Source organism: Elephas maximus, chromosome 11 (assembly GCF_024166365.1).
Source record: "Elephas maximus indicus isolate mEleMax1 chromosome 11, mEleMax1 primary haplotype, whole genome shotgun sequence".
In the NCBI taxonomy this organism is placed as follows: Eukaryota; Metazoa; Chordata; class Mammalia; order Proboscidea; family Elephantidae; genus Elephas; species Elephas maximus.
In genome coordinates, this window is record NC_064829.1 from 52,628,484 (window position 1) to 52,648,507 (window position 20,024).

The window sequence follows — 20,024 nt, forward strand, 5'->3', positions numbered from 1 at the left end:
TTTTTCATCCAGAGGGTATTTAACTATCCATGACAGTATAACAAGGTACTTAGTACTTGCTGATGAAGATCAAAGACTACAGCTTTCAGTATGGATTATACCTCAATATAAAGAACACAGAAATCCTCACAATTGGACCAAAAAGCAACATCATGATAAATGAAAAAAAAAAAAAAGAGAGAGAGACCGACGTCAAGGATTTCATTTTACTTGGATCCACAACCAATGCCCATGGAAACAGCAGTAAAGAAATCAAATGACATATTGCATTGGGCAAACCTGCTTCAAAGGACCTCTTTAAAGTGTGAAAAGGCAAACGTGTCACCTTGAGGACTGAGGTGTGCCTGACCCAAGTCATAGTATTTTCAATCTCCTCATATGCACACAAAAGCTGGACAACGAATAAGGAAAACAGAAGAACTGACGCCTTTGAGTTATGATGTTCGTGAAGAATATTGAGTATACCATGGGCTGCCAGAAGAGTGAACAAGTCTGTCTTGGAAGAAATATAGCCAGAGTTCTCTGTGGAAGTGAGAATGGTGAGACTTTGACTCACATAGTTTGGGCATGTTATCAGGAGGGACCAGTCCCTAGAGAAGGACATCATGCTTGGTAGAGGATCAGAGAAAAAGAGGAAGACTCTCAACAAGATGGGACACAGTGGCTGCAACAATGGGATCAAACATAATGATTATGAAGATGGAGCAGAACTGGACGGTGTTTTGTTCTGTTGTACATTGGGTCACTATGAGTCAGAGCCAACTCGATGGCACCTAACAACAACTCAGTGAGAGGAGAAAGGATAACAACTGTTTTTGCTCTTAAATAATTTCTCCCTAATAAGGTAGAAAGTATAAAAGAAGAAATGCAGAGTCACAGTATTCCAGACTATTAGACCTAGGGGGGATATTAGAGAGTAGTTGATCCAATTTTTATTTCACTGGTGGGAAACTTGAGGCCTGGAGAAAAATATGCAACTTGTCCCAGATTCAGCAGCTAGTTAGATGAAAATATATAGGAGGATAATGTAATAACTAATGATTAAAAAATTGGTATTTTGATCCTCATTTTAAAGTTTTTTTTTTTTTTTTTGAGAAGGACAGCACGTGTTAGCATAAGATTCTATGATTTGATGAAAATAGGGATTCCATGGAAATCTGACTGGCCTTCAATATGCTAGAAGAACTGAGAAATGTACACGTGGAAACAGAAACATTTGATGTTTTCTTCTCCGCCAATTATTTATAAACAAAATGAACTTAGCAGAATTTAATTAAAACATGGAAATAATTTTTATTAATGAAATAACTTCTTCACTCATTCAATAAAACCAAACCAAAAACCAAACTCAGCATCGTCGAGTCAATTCCGACTCATAGCGACCCTATAGGACAAAGTAGAACTACCCCATAGAGTTTCCAAGGAGTGCCTGGCAGATTTGAACTGCTGACCCTTTGGTTAGCAGCCATAGCACTTAACCACTACACCACCAGGGTTTCCCTCATTCAGTAAAGGATTTGCTAATCATTGTTTATTTGGTGGCCTGGTACATGAAAATGTGCATATAAAACATAATAACTATGGAAGTTGAGCACAGGAGGAAGAGAAAAGACATAAAAGTGACACAATTTTGCCACAGTAACTCAGCTTTCCACAAAGAAATTCAACATGCTTGATGTATCTGAGATCACTGAAAAGCTGGACAGTGACTTGAATGCAGTTAGAAATCTACATGATTCCAATCAAATTTAAGCCAAGTAATTCCCAAATGCTCTATTGGACTATGATTTCTCTCCGGTCTATGGCCCTATGGAAAGCACTTGCATCCCTCTAAACTTAACTGAACATAGTAGGTGAAAAACAAATAACAAAGGGGAAAAATGACTTGATTTCAACATTGCTATCAGAACTTAACTAGGACTGGAATCAAAACCTGGGTAGGGATACTGGAGAGTGGTGCAGGGGGAAGGAAACAGACTGTAGAGTTTGGAAGCCTGAGTCCAAAAATGATGGAAAAGGATTTTACTAGGGTTAAAAAAAATAGTGAATATTAGGAAAATCCATGTAATTAATATCATATGTTGTTGTTGTTAGATGCCTTGGAGTCAACTCCAATTCATAGTGACCTTATGAATGACAGAACGAAATGTTGCCCAGTCCTGTGCCATCCTCACAAAAGTAGGTTTATTTGAGCCCATTGTTGTAGCCACTGCGTCAATCCATTTCACTGAGGGTCCTCCTCTTTTTCGCTAACCCTTTACCAAGCATGATGTCCTTCTCCAGGGATTTGTCCCTCCTGATATCATGCCCAAAGTAAGCGAGACGAAGTCTTGCCATCCTTGCTTCTTTATAAAATATGTATAGTATAGAATATATAGAATACGCATAGAATATCTAGAATGTTTTTTGAGAAAACAGAATTAAATGTAAAATTAACAAAAAGATTTATCTAACGAACTTCTAAACATTTGAAAAATATTTTCGACTGACAGTGAAAAAAAAATTCCCATTTTTAACAGCTTCTCTGTAGAATAATTGATATACAATAAAATGCATGTATTTAAAGTGTACAGTTTGATACATCTTGACATAAATATGTACCTGTAAAATCACTACAATGAAGATAATAAACAAATGTATCAACTTCAAAATTCAAAGCCTTTTCCAGCCCCTTTGTAAATCCTTTTTCCTAGCCCTCCCCAGCCTTATCACAAAGCAGCCACTGATCTGCTGGCTATAGATTTGTTTGAACTCTCTAGAAGTTTATACAAATTGTATCATACGGTGTGTACTTTTTTTTTTTTTTCGGTCTGGCTTTGTTCATGCAGAACAATTATTTTGAGATTCATCTGTGTTATCAGTAGTTCATTCCTTTTTAATGTTGAGTAGTAATCCATTGTGTGGATATACCACAGTTTGTTTATTCATTCATCATCTGATGGACACTTGAATGTTTCCAGTGTTTGACTATTACAAATAAATTGTTATGGATATTTATGTGAGGCCTTAGTATGGACAAATGCTTTCACTTCTCTTGGGTAAATACTGAAAAGTAAAATGGCTCTAACACATTGTAGGAATGTGTTTAATAAACTGCCCATTTTCAAAAGTTGTTGGTTGCACCATTTTACATTCTTACCAGCTCTGTATGATGGTTTTAGTTTATTCCATATCATTGTCAACACTTAGTAAATCAATCTTAATTTTAGGTATGTTAATAGAAGTGAAGTAATATCTCATTGTGATTTTATTTTCCATTTTCCTAATGACTAATGATACTGAGCATCTTTTCACATACTTACTTACCATTTGTATATATTTGGTGAAATATTTGTTCAAATATGTTGCCTTTTTTAATGGTTTATTATTGATTTTTGATAGTTCTTTATCATATATGCAAATCTTATCGCATATGCGAAATATGCATTTTTTTCTGTCCATGCCTTATCTTTTTATGTTTTAACACTGTCTTTCAAAGGGCATGAGCTTTTAATTTTGATCAAGTCCATTTTATCAATTTTTCCTTTTTGGATCATGCTTTTGGTATCTTATCTAATCAATCCTTATAACCCAAGATCACAAAGGCTTTCTCTTATCATTTTTTTTCTAGAAGTGTTGTAACTTTTAGGTTTTACAACGAGGTCTAGGATTCATTTTGAATTAATATTTGCATATAGTGTGAGTTATGTATTGAAGTTCACTTTTATGCATACGGATATCAACTGCTATGGCACCATCCCGTCACCAGTGAATTGTCTCCCATATTTGTTAAAAAACCAGTTGTGCATGTGTACATTTCTAGAATGGCTTGTGGAAACAGGCACTATTCCCCCACCTTGTGTCAGTGCCAGCACTCCTACCTCACTGATCTTGGGTACTTTCCTCACATAAAGTCACTGATCATCACTCTGGTGAATATTCTAGGGAAACGCTCTGCAGATCTCCTGAGTTCATTCTCTTTCTCTCTCTCTGGTTCTCTCTTTCTCCAAAGTTCTCTTTTCTCTGATGTGCATGAACTCTAGCCACCTCGGTTTCCCCAGACTCTTAGCTCTGTCTTATAAAATTAGGGAATCCACTTGGCTCTGCCTAAGTTCTGCTTCCCTGTGCTGTGGCCCAGACACTCTCTCCAGGCAGTAAACTGGGGCAGTCATATGGTTTACCTCATTTGCTCTTCCACCTCTCAGGGATCACTGCCCTTCATTTCTGATGCCCAGTATCCTAAAATCATATATCTTGCTTTTTTGATGAGAGGGCAGTTGTTCCAGGTGATAAGGTAAATACCATCCTTGTTATATTACTTTACCTTGGTCAGAAGCAAAAGCCTACCTTCCATTAGTTTTGACTAAATAAAAATGAATTACCCATTAGATACAAAACTATATATTCTGTGCTAATTCAGAACAATTTAAAGATAACTTTGAGGAGCTCACTCTCTTACAGGGAATATAAAAAATAAAGGTTAATAATTATAACACAAATGCAGAAAAGGAAAAGCATCAAGTCAATGGGATAAAGGGCTATGAATTTTGAATTGGGGTAGTGATAAATTACTCTCAGGTGATGGAGTCAAAGAACAGTTAACAAAAGAATATGCTTGAGTTGGATAGGACTTATAGGATATCTAGGAGAGGTATAATAGTGGCAATTGTGAAGTAAGATAGACTTGTATAAAACCAGGGAGAATGTTGGACACCAAAGAATCAGCAAATTCTATCAACATTTACGGAAGAAACAACAGAAAAAAGTAGGAGACAACCATTCACGAATTGTTTTATGAGGTGATCGTACCCTCAATACCAAACCTGACAATGACATTGCAACAAAATAATTTTATAGAACCAATATGTTATGAACACTAACACAAAAATTCTCAATACAGTATGAGCAAATTGAATCTAGTGATATGTCAAAAGGGTAATACTTCATGACCAGTGTTGTATACCCATACCCCAGAAATGCAAAGTTTATTCAACATTTGAAAATCAGTCAATGGTACTTATTGTATTAATGGGATAAAAGACAAATTACACAGTATCTTGACAGATCCAGAAAAAACAGTTGAAAAAATTCTCTACCCGTTCATGATGAAAATCCTTAGCAAACCAGGAAAATACCTCATTCAAATAAAGGGCATCTAAAAACTCCATTAGCATACATCATTCTAAGTGGTGAAGGATGAACACTTTATCCATATGAAAGGGAACAAGGAAAATATATGAATGGTTATTAAGCATATAAGAATGTGTTCAATATTATTAGTTATCTCAAAAATACAAATTAAAATCACAATGAGGCACGATTACACATCCACTAGAACACCTAAAACTATAAAGAAAAACAATTTCAAACTTACTGAAAGTATGGCACAATTGGAATTCTACCAATGGTGATATAAAATGATAAAACCACTTGGTAAACAGCTTGTCAGTTTCTTAAAAAGTTACACCTACCTTATGACCCAGAGATTCCTCTCCTATTTATTTACCCAAGAGAATTGAAAACATTACTTTTACACAGGATTTGCTCACAGATGTTCATAGCAGCTTTATTTATAATAGCCCAAAACTGGAAACAACTCATATGTCTATCAATAGGAGAACAAATAAGCAAATTACAGTACATTCATAGAACAAAATATTAGCAAGAAAAATAAATGACCTACTGATACACAAAACAATGTGGGTAAATACGCTGAGTGAAAGCAGCTGGATACAGAAGAGTACATACTCAACTGATGTGAATGAGATTTAGAACAGATGAAGTCATTTTTGGTGATAGAACTCAGAGTAGTGATTAGTAGGGAGTGAATGAAAAAGGGAATAACAGAACTTTTTGAGGTGACGGAAATGTTTTGCATCTTGATAGCAGTGTGGATTATGCAGGTATATGTATTTATCAAAACTCACTGAATTATACAGTTAAGTTCCATGCATCTCACTCTTTGTAAGCTATACCTCAATGGAAAAAAAAAAAAAAAAACTAATAGAAAGAATGCCATAATCGTTTTCATGGGGGTGAGAATAAATATATTTTTGAGAAGGTGAGGAAGAGGGTCTAAATTCAACAGCAGTTTGTGATGTACACTCAGAAATGAAATGTAAATATGAGAGAATTTGTTTTTAGAAATCTTTGGGAACCAAACAGAAGATTTATATTATGATGTCCCACAGAAATTTTTGAATAGGAGTGTAAAAATGGCTTGGGGGTTAGCGTCTGACCTCCAAACTCACAAAGGGAAAGAAGAACGAAGAGCAGCCCAAGGCTGACTCCAACAAGGTGGAGGCCAGACACACCTCCTCTCTTCCACCGTCTTTACCAATTCTGACACCAACGGTCCTGTCCCTCCCATGGCACTCTCTACTTCTCTGCTGGGTGTGATTATTCATTGCAATGGCCACACAGAACTCACAGACCACGCTCACAATTACAGGGTTTATTAGGGAAGTAACAGTTACAATTCAGGCTCAGGAATACTCAGGATACAGTTCTTCCATCAGGACAGCCTTTCCTCAGCTGGGCTAGCAGGCATGCCTCTCACTGGCCCTCAGCCTCTGCCCAAAGGCACTCAACTTTCTCTCTCTTTGGGTTGGGAAGACCATCATGCCCATCTCCTGCTGCCAGGTCTTCCTGCCACTGCTTCTCACTGTCTTCAGGGTTACAATTTTTTTTCTCTCTCTCCATCTCCTGCTTCCATCTTCTCAGCACAGGGATCCCAGGTCCAAAGGACATGCTTTCCACTCCTGTCTGTTCCTCCTTGGTGGTAGTAGGATCCTCCTCTCTGCTCTGGAATTGGCTCTCTTTTAACAAAAACTGACCAATGCCCTTGTTGGGCCACAATTATCATACATTTCAGACCAATCACCTGGGTGGGAGTTACAAGAACATGGCTAGAAAGGCCTCACACAAAGTAATCAATTGCACCCCAAGGAGTTATCCTGTTAAAGCACGTTTTTAAAATTTAAGTGTGTACACATACAAGACCATGTGTAGAGGCTAAAATCAAGTTGTGGGAAAAAACCACAGTACAGCTTCTGTAAAAGAAGCCAGGGTGTTGGACCACTGCGAACTGCAAAGTCAGAAGGCCAAGAGAACAATGCATGAGCCTCATGGAGCATAAACAGGTCCAAAAATATTCTTCCAGTGAATGAAGGACGCTATTCACTGTTGAAATCTGGGAAGAGGATGGGGAATGGACGAAAGCCAGGAAATATTCTCACAGGAGCAACCAGTCCATATCTTAACAACGTAAGCATTGAATTAGGCTGAAGGCAGAGAGTCAACACCAAATTGCAGAAGAAAGTGCAAAGAGAGGAGACATTGCAGTGCACTGACTTTAAGTGCCTAATAGAGATACCCTTGCCTTTTCTAAGGATGCCATTAAGAACCTTCAATTCCAGTAACCACAGGCACTAGAATCAAAATGCTGGCTGTTTTATCTGTGGATGAAACATGTTCTAGCATGAGTTCCTTTCTAGTATATCTTCAAAAGGGATTCAGTTGATCATTCAATCTATAGACAATTATATTGTGCATATAACCTATAATCAATCTATAGACTATTACATTGTACATATAATACATGCTTCATGAAGTTAGCCTTATGGGTACTTGGAGTTGGACCGGGTGATTTAAAAGAAAATAATCTAGATTGTCCCTGAAAATATAAAACATATTTTAGTTCAGACGACAACTCATACAGTAATATGACTTTTTTTTTTTTAACAAACCAAAACTTACATATCCAAATGAAGTTATCCTTCTAACAATCTCTGGAGAAGCTCTGTGTCTATTCACTTATTGGACATCATTTTTATTAATTGTCCTCAGGACCCATGGCATTATAATTTTACTAAATATCCTGAAGAATAGTAAATCTTTATTCTTTGAAGGTGCTTTTTTTTTTTTGAGAAACATTCAAAATTCCCTTTGAGACAGATCTTTCAAATAAAGAGGGTAAGAATGCTGGCAATCCCACTCACCATAGCTTTAAAAAAAAAAAAAAAGATGTTGACTGAAACCAGTTTCCTTGTGCAGAACATACTCTGGCTCTGATGGGAAATCCATTTTAAAAAAGGAACTATGGTATCAAATGTCTAGATGTTTCCAAATACCCAGCTGTTTGGCATTATGTAGTTCTTTCATCCAATTGATTGAACAATGAATGTTTCACTTAACATCTGCCTGTTTGCTATTGTGTAAACAATACTATTATCTTTGTTATCCTTGCTGCTATAATCTGACCATGTTAATAAATACTCTCTCTCACAGTTCATTAATGGTTTATACTTTGCTAAGGATCACTATCGCCTGGGTTCTCCAACAATCTTATCAGAGGAGGGTGACAGGTGTGACTTAATTCACTTCACAAATACAGCCTAGTTAAGTGTCTTGCTCTCACTCACTGGCAACTTTTGCAGATTATAAAAGTGGTCAGTGAGGTTGATACCTAAGCCTTGACGAAGGAGGCCTGCCTTCCTGCTCGTTTCCATATTTTTCCCAAGGGTTGTGTTCCAGGGAATATCACCTCTGAGAGCATCCTGTTCCACACCTGCACTCCAACTATTGTTTTTCTTCATCTATTAAAGTGCCATTCCATATTTTACAAGAATGAATGTTTTCCTTTGTGTGAGGGAGAACTGGAAAGAATGAATATTTTTACCTCTATCTCCTATTTGCAGGCTAACAATTTGGACTTCTCAACCTCTTATTTCATATTTTGATATTTTATTAAATCCCTTCCTGTTTTGTCATATAATTACAAAATAAAATTCTTTTTGACACAGGGATCTGAATGAACCAATACTAAATTTGTTAGTCTACTTATGGGTTGAGTTCCTCCTAGGATGATAGAGTAGAAGAATTAGGATTATGTACTAAAGCTCATTCTATAGAGTAAAATAGCACATTGCTCTTCTAAGGCAAACAAGGATCCGCACAGTATGCCCAAGTGAAATCTTCCAATAATCAGTGAATTACACCAGTGGCTTCTCGGTAATCCAGTGAGAGACAAAAGGCACAGAGGATCCAAGTGATTGGGTCTAAGAACTCTTAGACAAAAAAAAAAAAACATGGAATCTGGGAATAAAAATTAAAAGTTTCTCTGCCAGTTTCCACCACCATCCCCCACCCTTTTTGTATCTTCTAGGTCTGAGTTCTTATTTTTTTTTATCATAGTTTTGTTATAGGCATAGTCTGAAATTTTAATTTTGCTAGGCTTGGCACATCCACCTAGTAAGTGCTCAAATTAGCCCTCTAAGGCAGCTTTTGGAGCCCTGGTGGCACAGTGGTTAAGAGCTCTGTAGCTAACTGAAATGTCGGCAGCTTGAATCCACCAGCCACATCTTGGAAATCCTATGGGGTAGTTCTACTCTGTCCTATAGGTTTGCTATGAGACAGAGCCAACTCGACAACACAGAAAAATAACAAGGTAGTTTTAGTTAACCATTGTAGCTCTCATTTAATGTCTAATTCTTTTGACTAAATTTTCACCTAAACTTTTGAAAAAGGGCATCCTGAAGCTCATTGGATCACAACAGACTAATTCACAACTGATCATGGGGATGGTGCAGGACAGGTAGCATTTTGCTCCACTGTGCACAGGGTTGCCATGAGTCAGGGGCTGACTGGATGGCAGCTAACAAACAGTGCTGATAAAGATGATGGCATCTTTCCACAATTAGGAAACAGAAGAAAAAAAAAATGCTGACTACGAGGTATACATATGTGTGATCTTTGTTCAGTCATCTCTCTCCTCAGGGCCTCATTTTACTTATTTGTGACATGAGATGTATTGGAATACTCAATTTTCAAGAGCATTTCTAGAAATAATACTCTATCAAAACTTGCTTTAATAATTCTCCATGACCTATATGTTTACTTTATATTTATATTAACATTTTCTCAAACCTGTATCTATTTCTCAATTTGTTCCCACTGTAATTTGCTTAAATAACAAGCAATTTGAAACCAGTTTATTGTATGTTAGTTATATAAGACAAAAATTAGGTCTCTTGCTTTTCAAGATCATGTCCCCATGCAAAATGCCTTCATTTCACAAATACCACTCTGTACAACTTCATTATTCATGGAGATCTGGCCAATTATTTTAAGAGAGACAAACAGACTCAGGCAGGCTTTTTACAATTACACAATCATTAGGAATTAGTAACCTGCTGCTCGCTTGAGAAATCCTCTTATGTGCTCTCCTGTGATTATTTTCTTAAACATACTAAGCATTTTTTTTTTTTAATAGTGGTAGCTGGAATTGAATTGCAGATCAACACAAATTAAACAGAAATACAATTTAATATATTTTTACTATCTGAATATGTTGCCATCCTCCCTTATCCACAAAATCTTAGAAGGGAAAAAAAAAAATTCAGAGGGAATCTCTCTATATACTAAAACCCCTTCATGAGGTGCTTCAACCTCACGATCCTCAGACATTTTTTTATACCATGTATGAAATGATGTTTTTAAAGAAAAACCCTTCTTATGCATTTGTACATACTCACATGATGCTGATTTTAAGTGACATAGAAATGGGCTTCTTTATTTTAGGGTATTATGAAAAGAATTCTTAACATTTAACATAAAGGGATATCTGTTTTCCTTTGACAAAGAAATCATCTTTAGGGGTAACATCTGCCATTTATCCTCTGCCAAAGCCAATTTCATTCAGAAAGTTTAGATCAACCTTCTTGGCTAGAAAAAAAAAAAAAAAAAAGAAGCAGGGCTTTAAACCGGTTTATTCTGGTTTGAACCCTTGCTGAGAATTTGCATTTCTAACAAGTTTCCTTCTGAGAATTTGCATTTCCACCCCAGATATAAGGAGTCAGAATCTAAATTTTCACAAGATCTCCAGGTGATAAGGAATCAGAAGCTAAATTTTAACAAGATCCCCAGGTGATTCTTATATACAGCTTCCTAGGAACTTGTTAGAAATGCAAATTCTCAGCAGGGGTTCAAACTGGAATGAAAGGGTTCAAAGCCCTGGCTAGAAGGCTGATATAACTGCCTAAATTTCCTTCAGATAAACAAGGACTCTGGGTGCCTCACATAGGTTGGGACGTCAGAAGCCTGCATTGAGTTAGTGGATGTGAGGGAAGGTCATACTTAAGACATGGGGTTTCATGTATGGAGAAAACCCCAAAGACCACCTAAAGTGTACATTAAGCCAAGTACCTGGTTGGAATGAAGCACTGATATGGAGTCTGTAATTATCTAAGAGCTATTCCTTTGCTTTGTGTAGGAAGCATGCACTTGGATGGCCCTGATATTCATCACACCCAGAAGTGTGTCCTGTGGACAGAGTAAAACAGGGTAGTCTCACCTTCCTTGCCTCAATGTTTGGTTTAGGAACTCAGGTTGCCTGGGCTACAAAGGTTGAATTCAGGTATAATGTATTTTTCTGGGAATTCTAAGTCAAGTTTCCTGGATGAAGTACGCTGATGTGAAAGCTGGCAGTGTTACAGTCATTTTCCCCCATAATAGAAGCCAACTCGAAAAGGAGTTCAGAGCTGAAATAACTGTGAGCAACAGCAAGACCCCAGATTCAATCATGACCGAATTCCACCCTACTGCTGAATGAATAAATCCCCTTTATTTATAAGCCCTTGAGAGCTAGACTTGGTTACTTGCATTTCAACTGAAAAAAAAAAAAAATTGTTAGTTCAAAGTTGGCAGAGGTAACGAAATAGGTAAGGTAATACAACAGGATGGGTAGTCACAGAACATTTTTTTGGAGCCCTAAGAGTTTGTCTGCTAACCAAAAGGTTTGCAGCTAATTCTACCAACTGCTCCTTGGAAACCCTCTGGGGCAGTTCTACCGTCATGTAGGGTTGCTGTGAGTCAGAATCAAATTCGACTTACACAATAACGTAAGTCCCACTCATCCAAAAAAAAAAATTAACATTGCCATTGAGTAGATTCCAACTCATAGAGACCCTATAGGGCACAGTTGAACTGTAAAGCTTCACTGAAGCAGACTGCCATATTCTTCTATAGTAGAATGGGGCTGGTGTGTTCGAATCACCGACCTTACCATTAGCAGACAAACTACCATTAGCAGACAAACGCTTAACCACTGCCCACCAGGGCTCTGGGGAGAAATCTTCTCAGGGAATAAAAGTAATTTAGAGAGACTCATGTTCATAGCAGCTGAAGTCTTATTTGACAAAAATGTATTTCAGTGCAAAATTATTATGGAAAAACAGGTTTTACTTTGTAAGTTTTAAAATAATTTTAAGACTATCATAAAAATTAAAACAAAATATTAAAATTGCCATAAAGCAATTGTCTCCTGGTGACCTAGATATTTGTCATTCTTATTTACATTCTCTATGTAAAAAAAAAAAAAAATTTTTTTTGTTTTATGTATATATAAAATGGGTGCCTACCTCTCCCAAAATATAATGAATTAAAAATATATCTTCTTAAGCACACAATGAACATCTGCACAAATCAATTATGTATTATGTATTGAAATTATCAACAAATTTGAAATAATAAAATACAGACTCATTCTGACCACTGCACAATAGGCTTAGAAATCAATAAAAAGGCTACATGAACTGTCACATGTGGCTAGGAAGTACCCAAACTGTGGGATACAATTAAAGAAATAGAAGTAAATTTACAATCACAGAAGGATTTATTAATAGCAAAAAGACTTAAAATAAATATGCTAAGTATGCTAAAGTTAAATAAAAACAGAAAAGTAGACTAATCCTAGTAAGAGTATAAGGAAGAAAATACAGTTAAAAGCAGAAAGTAATGAAAATTTTAAAAACATACGAAGACAAGGATCAATAAAACTAAAAGCTACCTCCATGCAAAACACTAGCAAGACCGAAAAAAAAAAAACCAAACAGATAAAAAGCAGAAGAACAAATACACAATATTAAGAAAAAAGGACACGCATAGAGTTAAAGATTTTTGTTTTATTTTAATCATAATATTCCATGTAAATTACTTCAAAAAATTGATAAATTGGGTAACATTCTAGAACACTGCTACCTGACTAAGGTTCACAGATGGTCTGTGAATTGTTTAGTACCGTGGATTGTTTGGTACTGATGCATGACAAGATCAACTACCTCAGTAAGCATACCATTTAATACAGCTAAATTATTTTTCATTATATATTACAGATAGGGTTTATCCCAGGAATGCATAAGAGGTTCAAAAATCTACTAATACAAAATACCCCAAAACACCTGATTTTCATCTGATTAAAAGGAAAATAAAGTGAATAAATTTTAGCACTAGTCTATGGGGATAAAAAAATAACTACCATAACCTGATTAAAAAAAAAAAAAAAAAAAAAGCTTACAGACTTCTTGTCAATGAAAATCAAATCATTAAAAAATTTCAATTACATTTAGTTACAAGGCTAAGTTTACCACTATGACATTTTTTCAGCATTGTATTGGAGCTACTAGCCAAAGTAACCAGAAAAGAAAAAACTATGACACATAAAAATTGTAAAAGAACAATTTTTTTTACTTGCAGATGATATGGCTACCCAAACAGAAAATGTAAAAGTTTCTGTAGGATACAATGTCTCAGAAAAAAATCCTGGATAATCATTTAAAAAAAAAAATCATTTACATACACGAAAATACTATATTCCTGTATACCGGCAATATTTAGAATAGTAAATAATCACATTTATTAGAAAATTAATTAAATAATAAAAAATCCAAATCGAATTACAATAAAAAGCTCAAGTTATCTAGGAATCAATCTACAAAAGATGTGCAAGACAGATAGGGAAAACATTTTAAAGCATTATAGCAAGACAGATAGTAAACAAACTGCATGTCCCAAAATGGGAAAACCCAATATCCTATAAATACCAATTTTTGCTGAATTAATACTTATACCAAAAAATATCACAAATTTTTCATGGAAATTTATCAGCTGATTCTAAATATACTATGGAAAATCAAGGAGTCTTTCTAATGCTGGAGTGCAGAAAGGGAGAACTTTCCAAGATTCACAATAAAGCCACAGAACTTAAAATACTATGACACTGGGAAACAAAATTAAGCATTGGAACAAAATGGAAGGCATAAAAATAGACCTAAATATACATATATGGACTTTCTATATATGACAAAATGGCTTTTCTATTTGGTGGGAGATATAATGGACCATTCCTGATAAAATTGATTAACCATATAAGAAAGAATGCACTCATATACTTACTCCCGGATGGATTAATGACCTAAATATAAAAATCAAATTTTTAAATAGGAGAAAATACAGAATGACTTTATAACCTCTGAAAAAGATTTATGAGAATGAGTGACAAAAAATTAAATATAAAGTAAAATTTTACATATTTTACTATATTAAAATATAGTTCTAATGTTCACCAAATCATAAGTGATTTTAAAATGTAAACTACATGCAAGGAAAACACATTTGCCGCACATCTATATGACAAAAGATTCGTACGAGGATATATAAAGAACTTCAACACATCAATTAGAAAAGACAGACATCAAAGAGAAAAACAATAAACAGAGGAGAGAAAGAGATAACTCAAAAATATTAATAACCAATAGATGTAAGAAAATACGCTTAACCTCACTCGTAACCAAAAAAAAAAAAAAAAAAACCAGATACCATGTCACATCAATTTATTTGGTTAGAATAAAAGAAAGAAATAGAAACTTAATCAGGCAAGCGCTACAGTAATAATTGTTGAAGACAAGATCCATTGATAGATGCAGAAATTAGTGGGTGAAAGTTTGAGGGGAAAAAAAATTTTGCGTGGTCTCTAGGTAGCTCCCGAGTGATCAGGATGAACATCACCACTAATGAGACACGTTAAAATCACGAATCCCCTGAAACAAGCCACTGAGAAGGGCACAACGTCATTTTTTTTTTTTTGCCTAAAACACAAAACCTCATTCAAAACCATAAAATATCAGATAAATACAAACGGAGGGACATTCTACAAAATAAAAGATCAGTATTTTTCAAGTGTTAAGATCATGAAAGAGAAGGAGGACTCTTCCTTGATAGGATTGTAGAACAGAAAAAAAAAGGGGAGGACATAAGGGAAAAAAACTCAAAATATGGGTAAGGTCTGAAGTTTAGAGAAAAGAATTGTAATGATGTTTCCTGATTTTAATAGTTGCACTATGGTTATATAAGATGTTAACATCATCGAGAGCTAGGAGAGGGATGCATGGGAACTGTCTGTAATATTTTTGCAACTTTCCTGTAAGTTTAAACTCAGTCAAAACTGTAAGTTAAAAAGAAATAATGTATAAAGGTATAGAGAAAAAGACGTTTTCAATGGTTGGAGAGAGTTTACAGTGCAATTTAATAATATATGGTAAAGTTTAATATGAGCATACTCTTTAAACCAGCAATCTCTTCAAAGTATATACCTTGAAGAATTATTTTTGAGTTTTGAATTATAATTCATTAATGGATAATCAAATTGATTTAGTGGTGACACTAGCATTTTTAGGATTAACCCATTAGGATTACAGAACAAAAAAATAACAGCAGAGGATGGAAGAGAACAGGAAATGTCAATGTGTATTACAGTAAGAGGAGTATTCTTTTGTGAATGTCAAATTTATGTGTGTGCAAAGAGCCACAATGTACAACTGGGCAGTGACTCAGGAGGAGCAGTCATCATGGACTTTGATATGAGTGGCATCCCTGTATCTGAGTAGTAAAAAAATCTCCAAGTATGTGCACAACACTTCTGTGTGTGTGATTACTGGAATGCCTTGTGAAATATACTTCTTATTGAAGATTTGTGTCAGCAGCCATTAGTCTAGAGAAACTAGCACTTTTAAATGATAAACTGGAATCATGTTAAGGTTTGTGAAAGTGAAAAATCGGACATAAATATACAGCTAAAGAATGAATAAGTAAATTGTGCAAAAGTGTACAAAAGAATGCTATATAACAGGTGTTGACAAACTATGGCCTATTGGCCAAATCTGACCCATGAGCAGGTTTTGTGAATTAAGTTTTATTGGAACACGATCGCCAACTCATTTTCGTGTTTTTATGGTTGCTTTAGAAACCCTGGTGGTGTAGTGGTTAAGTGCAACGGCTGCTAACCAAAAGGTCGGCAGTTCGAATCCACCAGGCGCTCCTTGGAAACTTTATGGGGCAGTTCTACCCTGTTCTCTAGGGTCGCTATGAGTCGGAATCGACTCCACATCACTGGGTTTGGTTTTTTTGGCATGGTTGCTTTTGCGCTACAACAGCAGAGCTGAATAGTTGCAACAGAGACCATATGATCCACACAGACTAAAATAGTTACTATCTGACCCTTTACAGAAGAAATTTGTGGACTCCTGCTACAGAGAATGACGGAAGCAGAGCTACCTATGTCAACATGAATAATCCTCAAAAAAATAACATGCAAAGAGTTGCAGAATAATATAAAAATTGTTTGAAAACAAATATTTGAAATAGTATATATATATATATACACACACACGCACACATATAATATCAAACAAAATCCACTGCCATTGAGTCAATTTTGACTCGTAACAACCCTATAGGACAGAGTAGAACTGCTCCATAGGGTTTCCAAGGAGCGGCTGGTGGATTTGAACAGCTAACCTTTTGGTTAGCAGCTGAGGTCTTAGCTACTGTTCCACCAGGGCCCTGCATATATTCTATATGTAGTTTTAATGTGAAAAACATGCATGTATTAGTTTTTTATTGCTTCATAACAAATTACCACAAATTTAGTGCCTTAAATTAACACCTATTTATTTACTCACAGCTCTATAGGTCAGAAGGACATGCACAGCATGGTTGGGTTCTCTGCTCGGGTCTCACAAGGTTGAAATCAAGGTGTTCTGTCCACCAGGGCTGAGGTGTTGTCTGAGGCTTGTGATCCCTGTTTTCTCACTGCCTGTCAGCTAAGGGCCACGGTCAGCAATTAGAGGCCGCCGGCATCTTTTTTTTTTTTTTTTTTTAGCATCTTCAAAGCCAACAGTGCAGAATCTTCCTCACATTGAATCTCTCCTTACATTTCAAATCCCTTTCTCCAGGAACAGCTTTTTTAAGGGCTCATCTGATTATGCCAAGCCTAGTGAGAATAATCTTCCTTACTTAAGGTCAGCTGATTTAAGACCTTAATTATATCTGCAAAATCCCTTCACAGTAGCATCTGGATTAGTGCTCGACTGAATAACCAGGAAAGGCTGTGTGTACACCAGGGGCTGGGAATCATGGAGGCCATCTTAAAAGTCTGCCTACCATACTGCATGAGAATGATAAATGCTATCTCAGAATATCATTTACTCCAGGGATAGAGGGAAGCAGATGTATTTATTCTGGGCGGTACAAAGATGTCTTGAAATATACATATAATATTTTCTTTCTTTAAAAAAAAAAAATTAAAGCAAATATGGCAAATTATAACGACGCAATTGTACTGGATGTTTAGCACACAGGATGGCACAAATGGTTAAGCATTCACTAGCCCAAAGGTCGGCAGTTCAAACCCACCCAGAGGCTCCTTGCAAGACAGGCTTGGTGATTTGCTTCTGAAAGGTCACAGACTTGAAAACTCTACAGAGCAGTTCTACTGTGAAAGACACAGAGTTGCCATGAGTTGGAATTGACTCCAGAGCAACTAGAAACAGCAACATAGTATTCTTTATATTTTGTGTATATCCGAATTTTCCCTATTGAATAAAAATAAATCTTATTTGTCATTAAGCTTCACTTAAAATCCCTCCTTTCAGCTGAAACATTTTCCAACTTTTTCTTCATTTTGTTTTAACCACAATTCCTGAGAATTCTCATAACTCTCCTGTTACAATCAATGATACAACCATTCCTGAGCATCAAATATGGGACATGGACCATTTTGTGCATTTTACACACATTACCACTAACCTATATACAAAACCTGTAAGGCAGGTGAGAACTTCCATAGATCACAGCTAGGAGAAAAAAAAAGTTTGTTTTGTAAGTTGGGTTGCTAATATTCTTTAAACTGGAGGAGTTTGGATGAATTAAAATACTTTGTATTTTTTCACTTCATCTAACTCAGTTTCTAACCATGAGTGTTCATGTCTTCTTTACCACTAAGCTATAAAATCTTGAAGAAAAAGTACCTTATCCTAATCATCTTTTACAGTCTACAACCTCTAGAACAGTAACTTTCATATAGTAGGTACTCATTTTTTTTTTCAACTTGACATTCACTATGTACTCTCTTTGCTGTTGTTGTTCTTTGCTATTGTTGTTATTGTGGGCTGACAAGTTGGTTCCAACTCATAGTGATCACAAAGGACAGAGTAGAACTGCCCCATAGTGTTTTCTAGGCTTTACAGGAGCAGATCTCGAGACCTTTTCTCTTGAAGATTGACTGGTTGTTTCGAACTACCGAGCTTTTGATTAGCAGCAGAATGCTTAACCATTGCACCACAAGGCCTCCTTTCATATAGTAGGTACTCTTAAGTGATTGCATTGATTAAATGCTACAGAAATGTTCCCTGCATCAGGTGGGAGGATGGATTAGAAGACTTAACATTCCTTTCTAAATCTGAAAAGTGTGTGTTTGTGTGTGTGTGTACGTAATCAGATACAGAACCACATTTTTAACATTAAGAGCCAACTATAAAACTCTAATTCTCATGCTTGGAATCATCCCTCCCCAAGGTTAGAACTTCCCTTTACCCTTTAACAACGAGAAATTCCTTTCTCTGTCCCAGAGGTTCATTATCTGTAAACTTTTTGTTCTCACTTGCATTACCTCACTGCTTTGTTGAATCTCAAATACCCAATTCTCCTTAGAAATAAATGTCATAGTATTAACTGTGCATATTAATAACAACAGTTACAAATTTCCCAAAGCATCAGAAATTCCAAACAATACACTAAAACTCTCACTATGGAAAAATATACTAACCAAAAATACATATTTACATCCACAGAAATTTAATCATATTCAGTTTTGATGACCCAGAGATAGAGACACATGTAACAGTTACAAATAGAATTGGATTTAGATGTATGTAGAGTAAATGATAACATGTGACAAGCTGTGGGAACTCCTGCTCTCTACTACAAATTTCTCCCTAGCTACCAGCAAATTTCTTGGGAGCTACTCTAAGTACTCCTGCAAAGTAGCCAGGTTTGCCTGAATCCAAATTCTACAACAACACTAAACTATGGTATCTCTTATACGGACCTCATTAAATGCTGTGGGCATGATATAAATAGCAAGAGTAATAAACCTTGGCACACATACACACACACCAAAAAAAAAAAAAAACTGGATTCTGAGCTCTGTGACCTTCGGCAGGTGAAATAATCTATCTGGGCCTCATATGATTCAATTTTTAAATCAGGGTAATTTAAATTACCTCATTATACCAGTTAAGTCATGGCTACATGCTTCAAAAAAACAAAAAAAAGTATAACTGTAAGATTTTTTTTTTCTTCTCTTGCTCTATTTTTCATTTAAAATATGTCTGGAGCTAGGCTTAATAGGGCCAGTATATGGCTTCATATGGTTGTCAGGCACCCACGCTTCTTCCAGGACTATTAGGGTCTGTCCCTAGTCCTCAGTGTGCAAAATAATTGCTCAAGTTCCAGCCATGACACCTGCATCCCAGGCAGCAAGACAGAGAGATGGAGAAAGAACAGATAACATGCAACGTAATACAGCTAAATTTTAATGTGGGTTTCTCAGAAGCTACCACACTCTTTCTGATTGCACTGGTCAGTCATGTCACCATACTATTTGCAAGGGAAGTGAGTAATATAGTGTTTATCCCAGGGGACCATGTGTCAGGTTCAAAGTCAAGCATTCTTTCTTTAAGGAAGGAGGGAGAGAAGATAATCAGTGGAAATGACTAGCAGTTACAACCACATGAGAAATTCAAGACCTGGACAAATAATAATATGAGGTAACTTCCACCTTTTACAGTTAGGATTCTATAATCTTTGTCTATACAAACATTAAAAAAAAAAGAAAACCTTCACCATATGCACATGCACACATATATTTA